General features: G+C 36.7%; 1 long non-coding RNA gene across 3 annotated transcripts; it reads right to left on the bottom strand.

Moving 5' to 3' along the window:
• Window positions 1–12,811: 12,811 nt before the first annotated feature.
• Window positions 12,812–17,247, bottom strand: LOC116185267. Of its 3 annotated transcripts, none has more exons than XR_004150068.1 (4): window positions 16,742–17,247; window positions 15,574–16,445; window positions 14,673–14,913; window positions 12,812–13,997 (listed from the first exon to the last, which is right to left on the bottom strand). It is a non-coding gene; the product is annotated as an uncharacterized LOC116185267 (long non-coding RNA). The 3 variants fall into 3 exon arrangements; XR_004150067.1 differs by having other exon boundaries at window positions 14,673–15,775; window positions 16,189–16,445; XR_004150066.1 differs by having other exon boundaries at window positions 14,673–16,445.
• Between the last annotated feature and the right edge of the window lie 174 nt (window positions 17,248–17,421).

Below are 17,421 nucleotides of genomic sequence, written 5' to 3'. Positions count from 1 at the left end.
TATATATATATATATTAATCAAATATATATATATATATATTTAATGTGTTTTTTTTTTTTAAGTTTTCTTTGTTCTCAAGGAATTTGTTGAATTAAACTATTTCGATAACAAATATAGTCAATAATGTACGCGATGTTAGATTATTTTTATTATTTAATTAGATTTTTTAATGATCATATCCTTTCACTTGCTAGTAAGATTTTTATCATGACGTTCTATACATGTGTATAGGAGAAGTAAATTTGAATGTCATGTTCGAGATATTTATAACAAGGATTCTAGTATGTTTAAAATATAATATATAAATGCTCAACAATTAAAATGATACAATAATAATAAAAAAGTAAAATCTCTTAAAAATCTTAAAAGAGAATAACATATTTTTTCACATATCCAAAGGATCGCAAATTATGCGAGTCCTGTTGATAATTAGAGTTCTTCTCAGTGGCGGCGCGGCATTCGACTGCTATCACAGATTGGTGTCGAACGATGCCGATAGCCCGCGAGAGGCCGCGTCGTGTCCCCGAACCGGTATGCCGAATCGAAAAAAGTCTCAACAACATCGAGTGCGTGTCGCACGATTCCGAGGACACCGATTTCACGGCAGATACATTAATGCCGGGACTCCAGCTCGTGCACGTTAGAAGCCATCGAATAAATTTCCATCGGGACACGCCTCTGGATGCTCGATAATTCACTGCACTTTCTAACTAAGGGAGGGCAGGGGAATCACGAGAAAATCGTCCGCTCTACGCGATACCTTCCCATTACATGATTACGTTTGCGATGTTCTTGCACGATTTACGTTGGTTAATGGCAAAGGACAAGTATAGAAAGGACGTTAATTATATAGGTTAAGATGGATTGGTTAATTTAGCGGGAATTATTACTAATATTTCTTAGAATTCGTTTTAAGGAAGAAATAAACGGTAGATTGCATTGCATTGGTTATTTTTTTTTTTTTTTTTTTTTTTTTTTGGAGACTTCATCGTGTATTTTTAGTTGAAATATTCAATCCAATTATTTTTCGTTTCGAATGATTGACTTAATTCGAAGTTATATAAGACTTAGAAGAGAAATTACTTAAAAATTCGTTAAATTCGAATCATCTAACCTTAATATATTAATATAATTTAAATAATTAATTTCTTCATTATTTAAAATTAATTTTTTAAATTGATGCAATCTCTAAACGATTCGTTCTTCAAAATCGGATCTTAATGTTTCGAAGAGAAAAATCATGGGTTTGAAAGCGGTTCGACGAAAGGTGAAACAGTCCCCGTTGCGATCGATCGGCCCGATTACGTAATCGGAGTTTCGAGGTCGGGCCGCAAAGTTCCTCGGTTAAAAGATGCTCCTTTGCCCCGAAGCGCACTTAATCTTATCGCCGGCTAGGCTTTTGTCGGCCGGTTGATGCTTTCTCGAAGCTTTCTTATCGAGCCGCAAGAGGCGCACGATTTTCGCCTCGCTTCCGCTTCGCTGCCTTCAACTCGTATCAGGCCGTTTCCACTTTTGTCGTAGACCGACCAACCGGTAGAAGACCGAACTGCATCACCGCTTTTAACACAGACGATGTACACGATATCCGCGACAATATTCCTGTCGTTTATCAGTGTACTCTATTAGCGAAGCGATCGAATGTACTTTACGCTTCGCGATATTTTGCTGGTTACAAGATACGTGTTAGGTGGCGTTGTGTTGAATGGTAAAAGTGTGCTGGGAAATGTATGTGATGGGAATCGGTTGATAATGTTTGTAGCTAGGAAAAATTGATGGCTATGAATACGAAGTAGAAGAAATTTAATTTAATAATTAAGATAAGTAAAATTGTATAAACTGATGTGATGAAATATATATAAATTGTACTATTATATGGTGTGCAAATATATTAGTTGTTTAAGATCATTGAAATCTTCTTAATTGCTATGTTTCTTTACTTGTATCCATTACACTATTTATATGGATGTTTGATTGATTACAACGAACTTGGTGAAAATGAATAACACATTGCTGGAAACAAGTTTCCTTAATGTCTATATCAACTAGAAATTCAAGTCTGGAATCGCAATTCCTTGTGGTGAACGACTTTTAATCAATATTTATGCCAAGAAACGAGGAAACGGAGAACATAGAAAGAAAGAGAAAGGTTAAAAAGTTGTATTTCATTGGACGCTTTATATTTGCAAGAATTCAATTCTAATTTACATTTTAACTGATCTGTTAAAAATATCATTTCTTCAATAATTTAATATTAAGTGGCCTCATAGATCATGTGAAATCGATATTTAACATTTACCATTTATTTGATATATACAATTTATAAAAACCAATTTGACAAATTTGGCATTACCAATATATACTGATAAGAAAATTTGACAAGATAATTCATAAGTTTATTAAGAGAAAAACAGAAACTCTATAAATAATAAAAACTCAACGTTTTTATTTTTATTATCCTAAATTTTACAAGCCACAAAAATAATAATAATGCCAATAAAAAGAATAAACGTCTATCATCAAAATTTCTAAAAAAAAAAAAAGAGGATCATGACCAAAAAGATGCGTGTCCCAACGAGGCCAGTTAGTCGAGGATTCACGAATCCAGGAAACACGTTAACTGGAACGTCGCCGTTCCGGCGATGCATCGCGGTTCACTGGCATTGTTGCGGACGAACGAAACGGAATCTAATCTGATGCCGCGGCGGGTCCACCTAATGGGCAAGCCGTGTCGGGACACGCACCTCTGCTCTCCTCGCTCGTGTCCCCGACCGAGAAGGCTAAAGTCGTGTTTGCCCTGTCCGATGACGATATCACCCTGACGCAATCGCCATACGTAATGCACCTCTTTTTCTGTGTGACTGGGCAAAACGATGCAACGGCAGATCGTGGAACCACGTGTAGCCTAACTTCTGTTTCCTCTGATGAAACTTGATAAACTTCGAAAGTTTTGAGAACTTCCTGAAATAATTTTGAAATAAATTTATATTTTCATCGAATAGCTATTTGATGTTTTTTAAATTGGTTATATCACTTTCTCATTAAATGGAAACGTTATTGCCTTATTAGAACATATACCTGTATAATATTGCTCATTTAAATATTTGTAACTATCTCAATTCTTGAAAATGAAACGTCAGAATGAGCTGTAAGCATGTCAAATGAATCTTGATACCAACCGTTAATTGTTTCAGCACATATCAATGCATCATAAATATTATTATTTCATTCATATTTTCTTTTCTTGTTTCAGTTGAATTTCCAGAAATTATTTAAGTCATAATTTATATTTGTGATTATATTATGAATTATAGGATGTGCAAAATGTTTCAAGAATAAATATATGACTTGAAAAATCATATATTTTAAATCAAAAAATACAACTTGAGGAATCAAATTCAACCAAATACGAACGAACGCAAATTGAATCTTTTCTCGTTCTCTCCGATCCAACTCGTAACGTTGTCACCGGCAATTCCCAGCAACGCTTTCCACTCGTAACGGAATTCTCTCGTTCCAGCTACAAGCAGCACAGCATACGACGCGCGCGCCATTTGTCCTGGCCATAGTCGGCGCGACGGAATCTACACTCGTTAAGCGAATAAATCCAATTGGAAAGCCGGCCTTTTTGCCGATAGCGCGACGCGCAATGCGTCTTGGCGACACTGGACCAAGCCATGTCCTCGCCGACGCCGACATCCACTACGTACATGGCACCGATGCTGACGAGATGAAAAAAGGTGTCTCATACCACGTCTCGTAACCACGTAACGATTCACCTCGATTGAAATTTCATGTGCTTGTAATCACACGTAGAAGTTTATCTATATCTTCTCTTTTTTCTTCTGTTCAGCTTTCTCCCCTTTTTTTTAATAAAAATAATAGATAGATAGATAGATAACAAAGATCTTGAAACATGGAATTTAGAAATTTTTAAAAATGGTAAAGATCTATTTATCAATTGATTGTACCGTCTTGATTTTACCGTTTATAAACTAATCGCATCAATAACAACAATTTTACGCCACTAACCTTCGTTTCTATGAATCCTGAACTAAGAAAGCATCGAATACCGCATCAACACCAAATTAGCGGTGACGACTTCGATTCATGCCAGACTATGTATCGAGAAAGAAGGTATCGATAGCCCCTTTTAAAGATGGAAACCGAGCGTGGCAAGGGAAACAGAATCAAGAGAAGAAGAAACGAAGTTGCACGCGAGGGCTCCCGGTGGCTGCTTGTCAGCGCTATCTTTGCTTCGACTGGCGCACGTTTCCAACCTCTTCTCCTCGTTTCTCGTTTGGGGTCCTTTCAGTAGTGAGGATAGCCCGCGCGCGTGCGCATTCGTGTCTTTCGTGTGATGTATATCGACTGGTTGGCGACAATCATCGCCGCGAACGCGCTCTCACGGAGCCAATTACAAGTATAGAGGCCGCCACAGTGCGGCAGATCATTGGGATTTATTTTCTTGGCTACCTCCTCTCTCTCTCTTCCTCGGATTTCCGTTTCTCAGATCGGTGGCCCTCGATTCCGGGTATATACTGTGTTTCTCTTGGGTGTTGGTACAAGTTGCCGTATCTTGTGTGAAAGAGAAGGAATTGCTTTTAAGTCTCTGGACAGTACACAGTTTCGTGGAGTAAAGCTGGGATCACAACGCAAACGACTCGTAAAGTTCGAAATACTCCGTAACTTTGCAATAAAACCACGGTCTGATTAGTTCAGGAACCTTAGAGTGGCAGTAACACGTCAGTTTCGTTCCCATTTACGGAAAAAAACGTTTCTCTTCTCATCGCGTGACCCGGCTATTCTTTCTGCGATCCTCGTTGCGCATGCACGCATTGCGTACGCGCGCGAGCACGTGTTCTTTTTTCCTTTCTTCTTCCTTTCTTCGTGTAGTTCTAACGTTCATGGTTTCTTTAATTGGAGATAATTGAAACATGCTTCTAGTCGAATTTTTACGATATATCCAATTATTTTCTTATAATTTTTATGATCACATGTTCTTGAAATATCATAACTTTCTTTTAAATTCTAAATATATATCAGTGAATGAAATATCAAAAAATAATATATTTTAAATTTTTATTTCACATAATGTTACAGTTATATTCAAGAAGAATTTAATTTAAAGTTGTAAAATAAATAAAAAAGAATTTTTTTGAACAAATAAAAAAACATCTATATTTTTACTGAAAAAAATTACAATGTAGACTAATAAGAAAAAGAAAAGAAAGTTTTGAAAACGCGATCTTCTTCGTGGATGCAGTTTCACGATGGCTAAACAGAGAAATTTGTTGCGTTTCTCAAACCGATCTTCGTCTGGACGGCAGAAGCAAGCGTTCGCGAAGTAAATTGTCCGTGGAGCGATTAAATGAATAATTCATTTCTAAATTTCATCAGTTACACCAGGTTCGTCGTACTCTTTCAGAGAACGCGTACACCACGGGAACAGGCGAAACAGATGGAAAGCATCGCGTTGCTTCGCGTCGTTTCGCCATCATGTATCATTTAGCCTCACGGACACGCTAGAAGACGTGCGTTAACATGCCACTGCACGCGACATCTATAATTTTGTGGTATTAAGAAAATTGTAATTATATTGTAGATAATAATGATATTAACTGGAATACACTTATTAATTTTTTTATTAATAAGCGTATAAGTGATATTGCTCGTTATTCTGCATTTTTTAATTAAAATTTGAAATATTTATAAAAAATATATAAGTTTTTATGAAATCAAAACTAAATTTTTTATATTTAATAAAAAAAATTAAAAAGAAAAAATGAAATTTTGTTATTTAATGTTAATTAGGACAATTAAATGTAGAGGGCAATATTGTTTTTTAAAAAGAGAAATTTTCTAATATAATATCGATTAGATAAATATTGTTAATTATTATATTGTATAGATTCTTTAGTATTTTTATTAATAAAAATATATTTTGTTTTTTTTTTATTATGAAATATATATTCTAATATCATTTTTTGTCAATTTTAAATGTTTATAAAGACAGAAATATAATATTCACTTAAAACGAATTAAACTATCACATTCGCTAAGTCCGATTGGAAACTCGTGTCGGATTCTAGAATGGCATTTCTTCATACGTGGTGAAGTGATTTTTCGCGGGTGAATACAAGGAATACAAGGAAATCATTAACTCGAGACTCGCGTGCAACTAAGGCGTCATTAAGTTCGCAGAGTTCGTCAGTGTATTCATGCATCTCGATTTTGAGAAGACATGTTTGCTCTCACGAACTCTCATCCTCGATAACCTATCATACACGATAATCTTAGAACTCAATGGATCTTTTTATTTATTTACTTATCTATTGGTTAAATATATAACAGTGCAGAATTATCTTTAATTAATTTTGATTAACTTTTTTAAAACTGAAGTTAAGATAATTATCAATTTCTGGAAAATCTATTATCTTTTCAGATAATTATCGTGATATGACAAATAAAGCATTGCTGATATTTTTTTGAACATTATAATAAACAATATATATAACATAAACAAGATATACTTATTTAAATAATATTGTTAATAATTATTTAGATTCTAGAATTATTAAAATTAGCAACTTAAGAAGTTGTTAAAGAAAATAAAGACACAGATGGCGTTGACATCGATCGGTATACCGTTTGATAGTTTACAACTTCGCTACTTCACCACTAGGAAGATATACACGTGGAGTCCCATGAAAAACGTGATCTTCTCAGCGTGGTCTTCTGTGCTATATCGATACAGCTCTTTCGAGGAGGAGAGCTAACCGTGCAAAGGAAGAAAAGAGAGCCAGCTGATCCACGCAGAGAGTCAGATCGTATCGGGTTAGCTGTCTCTGCTCCGGTGTGCTTACTCTGCGCTTACCACTCCGTCTAGCTCCGAGGTATTTGATATTGACTTGCTCGAGCCTCGACTCTGAACTCCCGGGCCACTGTTGGGCAGGAGGGTGGGAGGGGATAGGAGTCACCCCCTCCAGCCTTGGAGCGTTTAATTAAAAAGCTCTCTCTCTCTGTGGAGAAGGCTGGGTCCCGTAGACTTGTAGCCACGATACGTGGCGGCCCGATAGTCGACATCGCATATAGGTGATACCGGAAGCTCTGCTACCGAGCTAAGTACACACTGCCCGCCTCTCACAAAGGAAATGGAATCCTTTACTTTTCGGATGAAATTAACTCGAAACATTTTACGAACGAAACGGAATGCTCTGATTATTTTAAGCTCGTCCACAAGTATTCGACGATAACTGTGTGTCTGAGATTGGCATCGATATAAAGAGGAATGTAATATCAGGAGAATGATTAAAATAATACTGTGAGCTGATCAAATTTTTTTTTTTAATTCAGGCTTACTCAACGATAAATAAAAATAATTGTTCAATATACGCGTATGAAAAATTGTTTGTCAAATGTTAATCGTGTTTAAAAAAAACTCTATGTGTCGATTCGTCGTTCGGTCGGTTGAAAACACGATATACGAAAGCTTGGCGAAACGGAGGGATGATAAAGAGGGGAATGGGAAGTTGTTTCGTTTGGCCTCATCGCGGGAAACGCAACGCTGGCAACGCTTTTCCAGCGATAACAATTATCCACGAGAGACTTCATTACCCATTCGCCGCGAGGCGGCTTCTATTCTTTATTTATGGACAAGCTCATTATTTCTGTGCAAGTAAGCATATGAAAAATTTTCTCTCTCCCCCGTGCTGCCACCCCTTGGTTACTCGGTTTCTCCGCCTCTTTTGATTTCTCCTTCTGCGTTCCATCCTCGTTCGGACCTCCTACTCTCACAGATTCTCGCCGCAAACTCTCGTGCAACCGACGAGTCCACGGTTTTTATTAAATTAGCTGCCTCGAGCTGGATGAAAAGTCCTGCGGTTGTTGGTGGCGCGCGAGTCATTTTACTTCTGCATCGATGCCATTTACGTGGGTTCATACATCGAACCGTGTTGATCATGTATCGAGGTTATGTTTGGAAAAAAATGTTGGATATGATTTAGATTAATTTTCGTGAAAGAAAAAAAACAATTTTTCCTAAAAATCCTAGAAATCTTAATTTTTCTAAACTATTGATAATCGTTTTAATTCAGAATTTTAAGCAGTATATTCAAATTCTGATTAGCAATAAATTAACCCTATCATGTAAATGTTTGTTCTATCAATAATTACCAAATGTGTAATCTGTAGTTCGTAATTTAATGGTTCATTGAATCTACGCTAACACGTTTATGCATCATTTATTATACGTGACCTATTTGTTTCCCTATTTATTCAGCAACTTATTTTTTAGTAATAATAAACTAGCTCTATAATAATATATTATAATATATTATAATATAGAAAAAACCAAAATCTATATTTTCATGAAGCTGTTCATAAAGATCAAGGAATTCAGAAAAGTGAAAAAAACTTTGAAAAAGCTAGAGGATCCAATTGCGATCTGGCACAAAGATTCTAAAAAGATCAAGATATAATAGAAAACTAAGATCCTTTAAGAAACCATTCACAAACAGAGATTCTTGGCAAAGAAATTCAAGAAATTCTGAAAGTTAAAGAAACTTTCCACTCGAAACTAAAAAAAACTAGAAAAAATTTCCAAAAAGTTAAAGATCACGAAGGAATCACTCGCAACGTGGAACGAAGATTCCAAGAAGATCCAACGATTCAAAGGTGACTCGAAGGTGATATCGTACCGAGAATAAACCACGATCCCATCCCCACACGTGAATTCCGCACGATCCATGGTCGGTCGAGAGTTACGCGAGCGGTTCCTGTGCAGGGTGCCTCGCGGTACTTCCGGTACAGAAGCGTGTGGGACGCGCGCGAGATCCGTGGAACGATCGCGGTCCGCCTTCGCCCACGATCGGCGGGGGGGAGCACGGCGACCAACCGCGATAAACGGCGTGGCTGCACTTATATATGACCGGTAATTATTCATGTCGAGGCTGCGTCCGCCGGGGTTATGCAGATGAGAGGGGGCGTGGCCGTATGCAACGCGCGTATTACGGCTGTCCTCGCCTCCAAGGAAGACGCGCGCTCATCTTTCCCGTATCTACGATCGGCCGTCACGACACGCGCGCCTCTGTCCCTGCCCTGGATATTTCCCGTGGTGAAATACACAGTACGGGTGTGTGTGTGTACGCGGTAGTTGGGTCCCGTGTCCGCTGTCTCGTCGTAGGAATAATTTACTGTGCCGGGAATAATTAAGCGATTAATTAAATCTGTTGGCACGGCGGGGTGGAGAGGGGTGGATTGGAAGGAAACGGTGATTGATGGGTGAGAGAGTCGAGGCTTCTGGGATTCTTGTCCCGGGAATTTTTGTCCCGGATTATTTTGCTGGATGACCGATCACTTGCCATTGCAATCGTGGAGATAATTCGAGGACAAGTCTTTCATTTTGATGAAAATCTTTTTCGATGTTAGTGTGCATCAAATTGGTAAATCCTGTTGAAAATAATTAATAATTAGTGTACATAATTGAACATTATATTACTTTAAAAACATACGATATCATTCATAAAAATTCAGAATATTTAAAAAATAATTTTTTTTTCAATCTAAGAATTCTAAATTATGTTAGAAATGGAAAAATTAATTCTATTCAAATATCGTGCGAATCAAAAGTATATATGGGACCACGATCCTCTAACCTCAAAGTCGATCGTTCAACACGACGCGAATTTTCGAATAAAGTCGACTAAAGCGCGCAGGTGTATGTGAAAGCATCCAACAATGAAGGGATCGCTTAATTTTGCAGAAACTGGAATCTGGCTTCTCGCTGGCAAAGGGCGAGCTTCCCTTCGACCTCCGCTTCTCCTCTTTCTTTTACAAACTGTTCATAATCCGTCCAAACAAAGGCTGATTGCACCAAAAGGCAACAGAGGGCAATACTGAAAGGGAGACGACAGCTTTAAACGAGATTATCAAACGATTAAAAGAATTTCAACTCCGTGTTTTCTCTTCCTTTTTTCTTTTTTCCTTTCCAATTCCTCTTCTTTCCTTTTCACTCCCTCTCACATTACTTTTTTTCGATTTTTATCCCCTTTTCTTTCTCGGGCGTATATTTCCTTCCTTTATCCCTCCAGATCTCATTCCTATGCTTTTTTTTTTTGCCTTCTAAACTCTTCAGTGCCTCAGACTCCATCTAGCGGTTGTTTTTTTAACGTAACCTCTACCACGGTTCCTCGTTCCGCCTTCCTCTATCACTCTCCTTTTTCTGCGTTATTTATCTCTCTCCCGGTCGGTTCGTTCCGCCGCGTTTCTGTCTCTGGCCCATCGTCGGTCACCTCCCGGGCAATTTCGTGCGAAGCACGAACGAACGAACGAACGAACGAACGAACGCGGCGTGGCGTGTGGGTGGACGAGAAAAGAGCACAGAGCGTGCAACGGCAGGGTAGGGATCGGAAGAGATTAGCCCCAGGAGGCTCCTTTGTGCAGCAATGAAAATGGCTTGTCTCAAAGAACCGCGACGGATACATTTTTAATTACCTCAAATATCACTCGGAGAGCTCGCCCAAGTTTCTTAATTAAATGTCATATTGCGCCCGCGGGCCACGTGATCCTCCTTTCGAAACACAGAGAAGACGGTGGGTATAAGTATATCTAGTAGTGGAAGAGGAAGAAGGAAAGGAGGAAGAAACTTCTCTGGCATCGAAGATCTTTTGAGCTGGTTGGTAAATATTAGCTGTATTAATAATGGGCTCGATGAAGCGCGACCGAGAAACTCTGATCCGAATTGCTGTGCCAATTTGCATTGTTCTTCGGCGAAGAATAACAAGCTATGGTGGAGAACCTGATTCCTCGGATGACCGATGAACCTTTATTGTACTTCTCCTTTTCTTCCTCCCTACTCGAGGAATGGGAGGATATTATTGATCAGCGACTCGATTCTAGTGTTATACTTATCAGATAGAAATTGTATGATTGTATCAGTGAGACCTGGATCGATGGTTCTCTGGTAATTGAACACGTACTTAGGTTGGTAATTTTAATTATTTGCTCTTCGTTATATAATTCAATATTTTTCACTGGTAGTCGATATAGTCGATGCCATAGAATTGACCTGATTGAATTGACAACGCAATCTAAAATAAGAAATCATTAAGTATAAATGTTAGTAACAATTAATACTTTTAATTTTAACTTTGGTGTAATTATAAATTCGATATTATCATCAAATTTATAGATTGCAAATCAAAAAAATAAATAAATAATAGAACGTTCACACATCTTAAATTTAAATCCATAAATGCTCTAACAAATCTCTTACATTAGCACTAGAAAACAAGACTACACATCCGAAAGCATCAGCATTCAAGAAGGCGCGAAAAACAAAAGAACCTAACCTAACCAAACGATTCTCCTTCGCGTAATGTAAAATCATCTCGCAATAATCCTAAATAATTTGTCTGTGCGAAACAGAAAACGTGGCCCCCAATAGAGGGAAGAGATTCTCAGGCCTTGGCTACTTATGCCAGTCGTGGAATTCCCCGGTAATAGAATTGCAATATGGCCGGTGCGCGGATATTGGAATATTCGCCAACGCACAATCACTGACTAGCCAAGCGACTGAATTTGAATATAACAACGGCTGCGCACTCATACACACCGGGGCATGCGCATAAACCACCACGGATACATATCTATACCGAGTGTTCGCCGCTCGAAACGCAGGGCGACACGCTCGCATTCGCTTCTTTTTTCTTGATACAAACTATAGCGTTTCAATACTGTTTCCATGATAGTACCCATGTCTCTATTTTTTTCAATCCAATTCGAGCTTGACCAATAGAAAAGTTGCAAACAAATTGTACATAGAGGGCAAAATCTGTTGAATAAATTAGGATATTTCAACACAATTACTAATCAAAAATTTTCTTGAAATTTTTGATTCGAATATTACAATTTATAAGAAATTCTCATTTATACATTCTATGATTCTTATTCTTTAAAGATCGGAATTTCATCTTGGATATTTTTATAACAATACTCTAATCTCTTCGATAGGGAAGAAGGGAAAAGAGAAAAAACAGAAACATTTTGATAAATAGGAAAAGAAAAATTTGAATCGAACGTTTCAAAACTGATTCAGAGAAATGAATTTTACCAAAATCGACGTAGACAAAGTGACGTGAAGGAAAGGCAAAGAGTCAGTCCGCCGTGTTCAGGGCTCAAAAATCCTGCTGCAGGGCAGCAAGTGTGGTGGAGAGGGGATGAGGACGAAGGGCTGGCGCACGATTTCCCGCAAATCCGTGGAATAACGCATGGTAAATCCCGGCTTCAAACAAACCGGTGTTTGCAGGTCGCCGCGCAGTCTGCTGGTTGAAAATGCTAGAAATGGGCCGTGTGTAAGGCAACGGCTCTATGCGAACCGCTCGCCAACATCAAATATGAAAGCTCGCAATTATATAAAGCTAAGAGTGGCCTCTATCCACGCCGGAAATGCAAACCGCGTTTTGCACGCCTCTGTATTCTGCCTCTTCTGCTCACCCCTCGCCCTTCCGACTACTCTTGAAACGACATGCTTTAAATCGATTTCAAAATATAAGATTTTGTTTTGATTTTCAGATAAAAGATTTTATATACATATACTTACATATATGAGATATATATACAGTAATATATGCAGTAACTGAAAAAAAATTTATATCTTTGTGAATTATAAATTTGTTATAAGAAATTTTTTATAGATTTTATGATAGTTGAATTTCTATTAAAATTAGTTATCTTTTGTTAATAATGCTTAAAGAGTTTTATAAATATAAAATTTTATGAAATAAATCTATATTTTAAATATTAGTAAGAGTTTAAAGTATATAATGTTTTTGGTGATAGTTTAATCTTTATACAAACTACAAACAAAGAAAAAATAAAATATATGATCCATATAAACAAGTTTATTGATGGACTGCACGAATGTGACGCATAGCAAGTAAAATCACGTAGACAAATGTAAAGTAACCAGCAATCATGGTATAAGAAACACACGTGGCTCGACGCACGATCATTCTTTGTCAACTCGACGTGTCGCAGTCACACCGTGAACCCTATTTGATCGATGTGATTCAACGTTTAGACATGCCAAGGGAACATAGTTAATGAAAACAATCTGTTATGAAGATGCGTGTACATTTGAACACTTGCACTTTTAATCGGTATTATCGAATATTTTAACAATATTTTAATATCTTTCTATCTTTGTGCAAAAATATATTTATACAAAAATTATATAAATGTAAAAAATTAATCATAATTCTTCGGCATTTTTGCTTTCAGATTCACACGAATTGTGATCGATACTTCCCTGAACGTGCCACGCGTGTTTCGTTACGAATCATGAACAATCGTTACGCAAGATAAGTTTCACCGAGTTTTCTGCTCCGCATTCGTGACGGAAAATAACGAGGAAACTGTAATTACATTCGCCTGTTACGTTAGCCTTTGTCGTTAGCCTATAGAAAAGATTCTCACGTGTTTCGCGATATTGCCATCACGATTCCAACCATCATTTCCTATGAATATGTTATATAAAAGAAACCTTACTGATCAATAAAATTATCAGTATCCTCAAACATTGAAAATATCTTTGACAATATCATTTGAAAGAATCTCAATTTTGTAATAAACAGAGATTTCTTCCTCCAAAAGGCGAACATCAAAAGATAGGTCAGCCGCAACAACCCTCGCGGCTTCTCGCTTGTCATTCGCAATTCCAAAATTCCATTCTGAACAAAAAGTTTCATCCTCTTCTGCGTTTTAAGGGGGAAACTGGGCCGCGAATAAAACCGCGCGACATATTTTAATCAAAGTGCTTCTCGCGACCCCCTTGATTTTTCTTTGCTCTCCGCCACGAGAAATTCGACATATTCCAGTGTTAGTCATAAGAATGCTCCCTTCGAATAACTTCAGGTTTTCGTGGTCGCTTTGAGTCGTGATTTCATTCTGCTTGTGTTTCGTTTTAAAGCATTGGAAAGCTTTATTTCGAAAATGTAATCTAGATGAACAAAATAGGGTTATCGAGTTATATGGATTTTCAAATGATTATAAATTACAGGAAATTATATATAATTTCTAGATCAAAAAATTAGAGTCATTTTTCAACGATTTTTTAACTTAAAAGATTAAATGGAATTTATTATTTAATTGCAAATTTTAAAAATTAATCATATATATGCAAATTAATAATTTGTATATTATGATACGTATTTTTATTATGGAGTACTATATATTGAACGAACCATAAAATTCTGTGATAGCAGCATTTCCATGAAAAATATTTGAAATCAATATTTTATCTTAATATTTGAATCTCAAACAAATTGAACTGGAATAGTCCTTGATCTGTTAAGATATTAGTACAAGATTAAAGTAAAAATGTTTTAAAAGAGAAATAAACTTAAACTTTGTAATAAAAAATTAAAATTAATGAAACGATCAATATATCATATGAACAAAAGGCTTATATTGTTGATTTTATAACATAATTTAATAAAAATTATTATCAAATATAGATCTTTAAATTTTACTAAAATCACGAAAATTGTTGAAAATTGCGATTGATTCTAATTTTTTGAACAAAAGATCTGCAATTTGTAATTCATCTTTTATATTTTCTATTATACATTTATATTTTTCAGAAAAAATTTATTCAAAAATTAAATATACTTACAATGTTGACAAGCCGCGTAAACAATGCAGGAACGAACAACAACTACGCTATTGTTTACCTAACGATTATTTACGTTATTGTATCTACGATTTTCGACGTTGCAGCCGCTTATCGCCGGGTCGTGTTCCGAGGAACCGACCGCATTGTTTGAAACATGCCGCTTGCCAGAATAATTTTCCACGTGTAATCCATTCCCTGCTCCCGGCTTGGAATACCTGATTCCTCGTTGCCAACGTTAAACCTGTGTACGAGAAGTTTCTCATATTACAACACATAATATTGAACATCGTTTACAGATTTTTGAGATCATTCCATTTTTATTTTTGCTTCTTCCTTTAATAATTGTATCACATTTTTTGGATAATTTTATACAATGCATCAAAAATAACGTCATAATCTATCGTTTTTCTACATTTTTGTTCCAAAATAATCTTTATCGAAAGATTGAAAGAAAAAATACGAATTGAAAGTACCAATACAATCCTAACACCATCCCTTAATTTTAAAGTTTCCATTCCACCGCTCCCTCGAAAAACATCGTGTCGCAAAACAGCAAACTCCAATCCACCCCAATCCACGATCACAGAGAGAATCCAGCAAAGGCGAGGCAAAAGAAGCATCCACCCCTCCGTAACGCGACATTCCACTGTGTTGGCTTATAAATTATTTAATCAAGCCCGAAGTAAGCGGAAAGAAAGTTACTCGCGCCGTTAATTCAAGCGAGATACAACTAAAAGGGAAGAAGCCATGGATGGAGCCAACAAAGAGGGGGAGAAAAAAGGGGGAAGCTTCCTCGAGTGGAAGGAAGAAGAAACGAGTAAGGGAGGGGTGGAGTCAGGATAGGTCAGGGTGGCTCCAGGCAGTAATAAGAACGACGGCATAGTTTTAACTTCTCTTTTACGCCGGCATTTTCCTCGGCGCTCGAGCTTTGTGCGAATGAAAGCACAAATTGCTTAGGTTCAGTCTTCTGGGAGACATTGAGACACTCTCCACGCTCTCTCTTCTAACTTCACGAAGTCGACCGTGTTCCTCCAGACTCCGTATCGTACCATCTCCTTCTTCGTTGATGCTTTTTTCCACAGAGGCTCCTCGTTCCCGTTTTCCTGAAAGGAAAGTATGGCGTTAAAAGCTTCCGCCGCACGAGTTTCGCCTTGTACACCTTGTTTCTTATGGTCAATTCGAAAGTTGATTTTGTTTCTTTCTTCTAGTGGTAGAACGTTAGTTACTTAGTTATTGATATTGATTTCAATTCGAATATCATGCTTAAATGAGTGAAAAATAATAATCAACTGAAAAAGAGATAAATACATTTATGAAAAAATATTCAATTTATGGAGATAATTCTAATTTAATGAGAAAATATTTTGTGCGATAGTTAGTTTGAAAATAAGATAAGCGATAGCGAGAAAATAAAAATGGATGCAAACGGGAAGGCTAGAGAAATGTCACAGGAGATGATGGAAAAGGGCTTGGACTTGAGTAAAAGTAATGGATTGCAGCAGCGTGGTATACGTACGGTATAGCTCCGGGAGATGCACTATCGAATGTTTTATTCATAAGCGTAGAACAAAGCCTGCTTGTTTATCCTGAGGACATCTCTCAGTGTGCAATACTACAACGCTTCCCAAAGACCACAAGTTGCATTTACGCGTCTTCAGTATAGTTGCATCGAAAATCATGACTACCATTCGATACTGAGTATGGTTGACAATAATCTTGATATTGAGATAGACCTACTACATGTGGATACTTGTATAGCATAGTAGAATAATGCTAGAAAAATAATGCTAGAAAAATAATTTAGTAAAAATTTAAATTATTGTTTCTTTAAAAATTATTGTTTCATACAATGAATAGAATGTAATTATTTCAAAAAATATTTTATATAAAAAATATTAGATTAAAAAATCTAAAAAAGAACATATTAAATTCAATGTATAAAATATAAAATTCTCTAACTATTACAAAATTCTCTAACTATTAAATTACAAATCATATCTAATTCAAATCATTTCATTCAAACATTAAAATCTTCCAAAATAATAAATAAGTATCAAACGTTCAATTACCAAGAACAAAGTAAAATCACTTCAATGATAACCAAACGAGCTAAGTGGTGGCAACTCGAAAAAAAAATTTTAAAAGAAACGTATGATCGCAACGTCAACGAGCGCTCGTGGGCACCCGGCGAATTGCCCTAATAAAAATGCTACACTGCCTACGCTTTTTTTCGCGTGGGAGTTAGCCAACTGTCGGCCGAAAAAAGAAGGCCTCTAGTAGCCCGACGATCACAACGCTTGATAACCGTGAACGCAGTAGCTCGGTTACAGTAGTATCATTGTCATTTGTATCTCCACGGGTGCACCCTGCCACCGACGACAATCAAAGGACCCCATGATCTTTCTCTTTTTCTTGGCTTAGTCGAGTTTGCTTTCGTTTGGTCGCATAGCTGTAGCGCGATATCTCCCTTTGTGGGAGACGGAGATACGTCTCAAACCGACTTCTGAGAATCATACTGTTTTCTGTGTCTAATTTTTTGTATGATATAGTGGTTTCTGCTGTCGAAGAGGTTAAGATAGAGGCTTGAATAAAAATTAAATATTAATCGAAATATAATTTTTATAATTTTTGTTCATTAAATATAAAATTTACCTCGAAATTTTATTATAAAAGATAAATTTACTTACTTGAATCACTTCAAACATTCCTTTCTAAATTATGAAACCACTTATCCTAACCTAACTTATCT

Source organism: Apis dorsata, unplaced genomic scaffold, assembly GCF_000469605.1.
Source record: "Apis dorsata unplaced genomic scaffold, Apis dorsata 1.3 scaffold_139, whole genome shotgun sequence".
NCBI classification, from domain to species: Eukaryota; Metazoa; Arthropoda; class Insecta; order Hymenoptera; family Apidae; genus Apis; species Apis dorsata.
The sequence above is the reverse complement of the archived record's forward strand: the minus strand, read 5'-3'. Positions and strand labels throughout refer to the sequence as shown.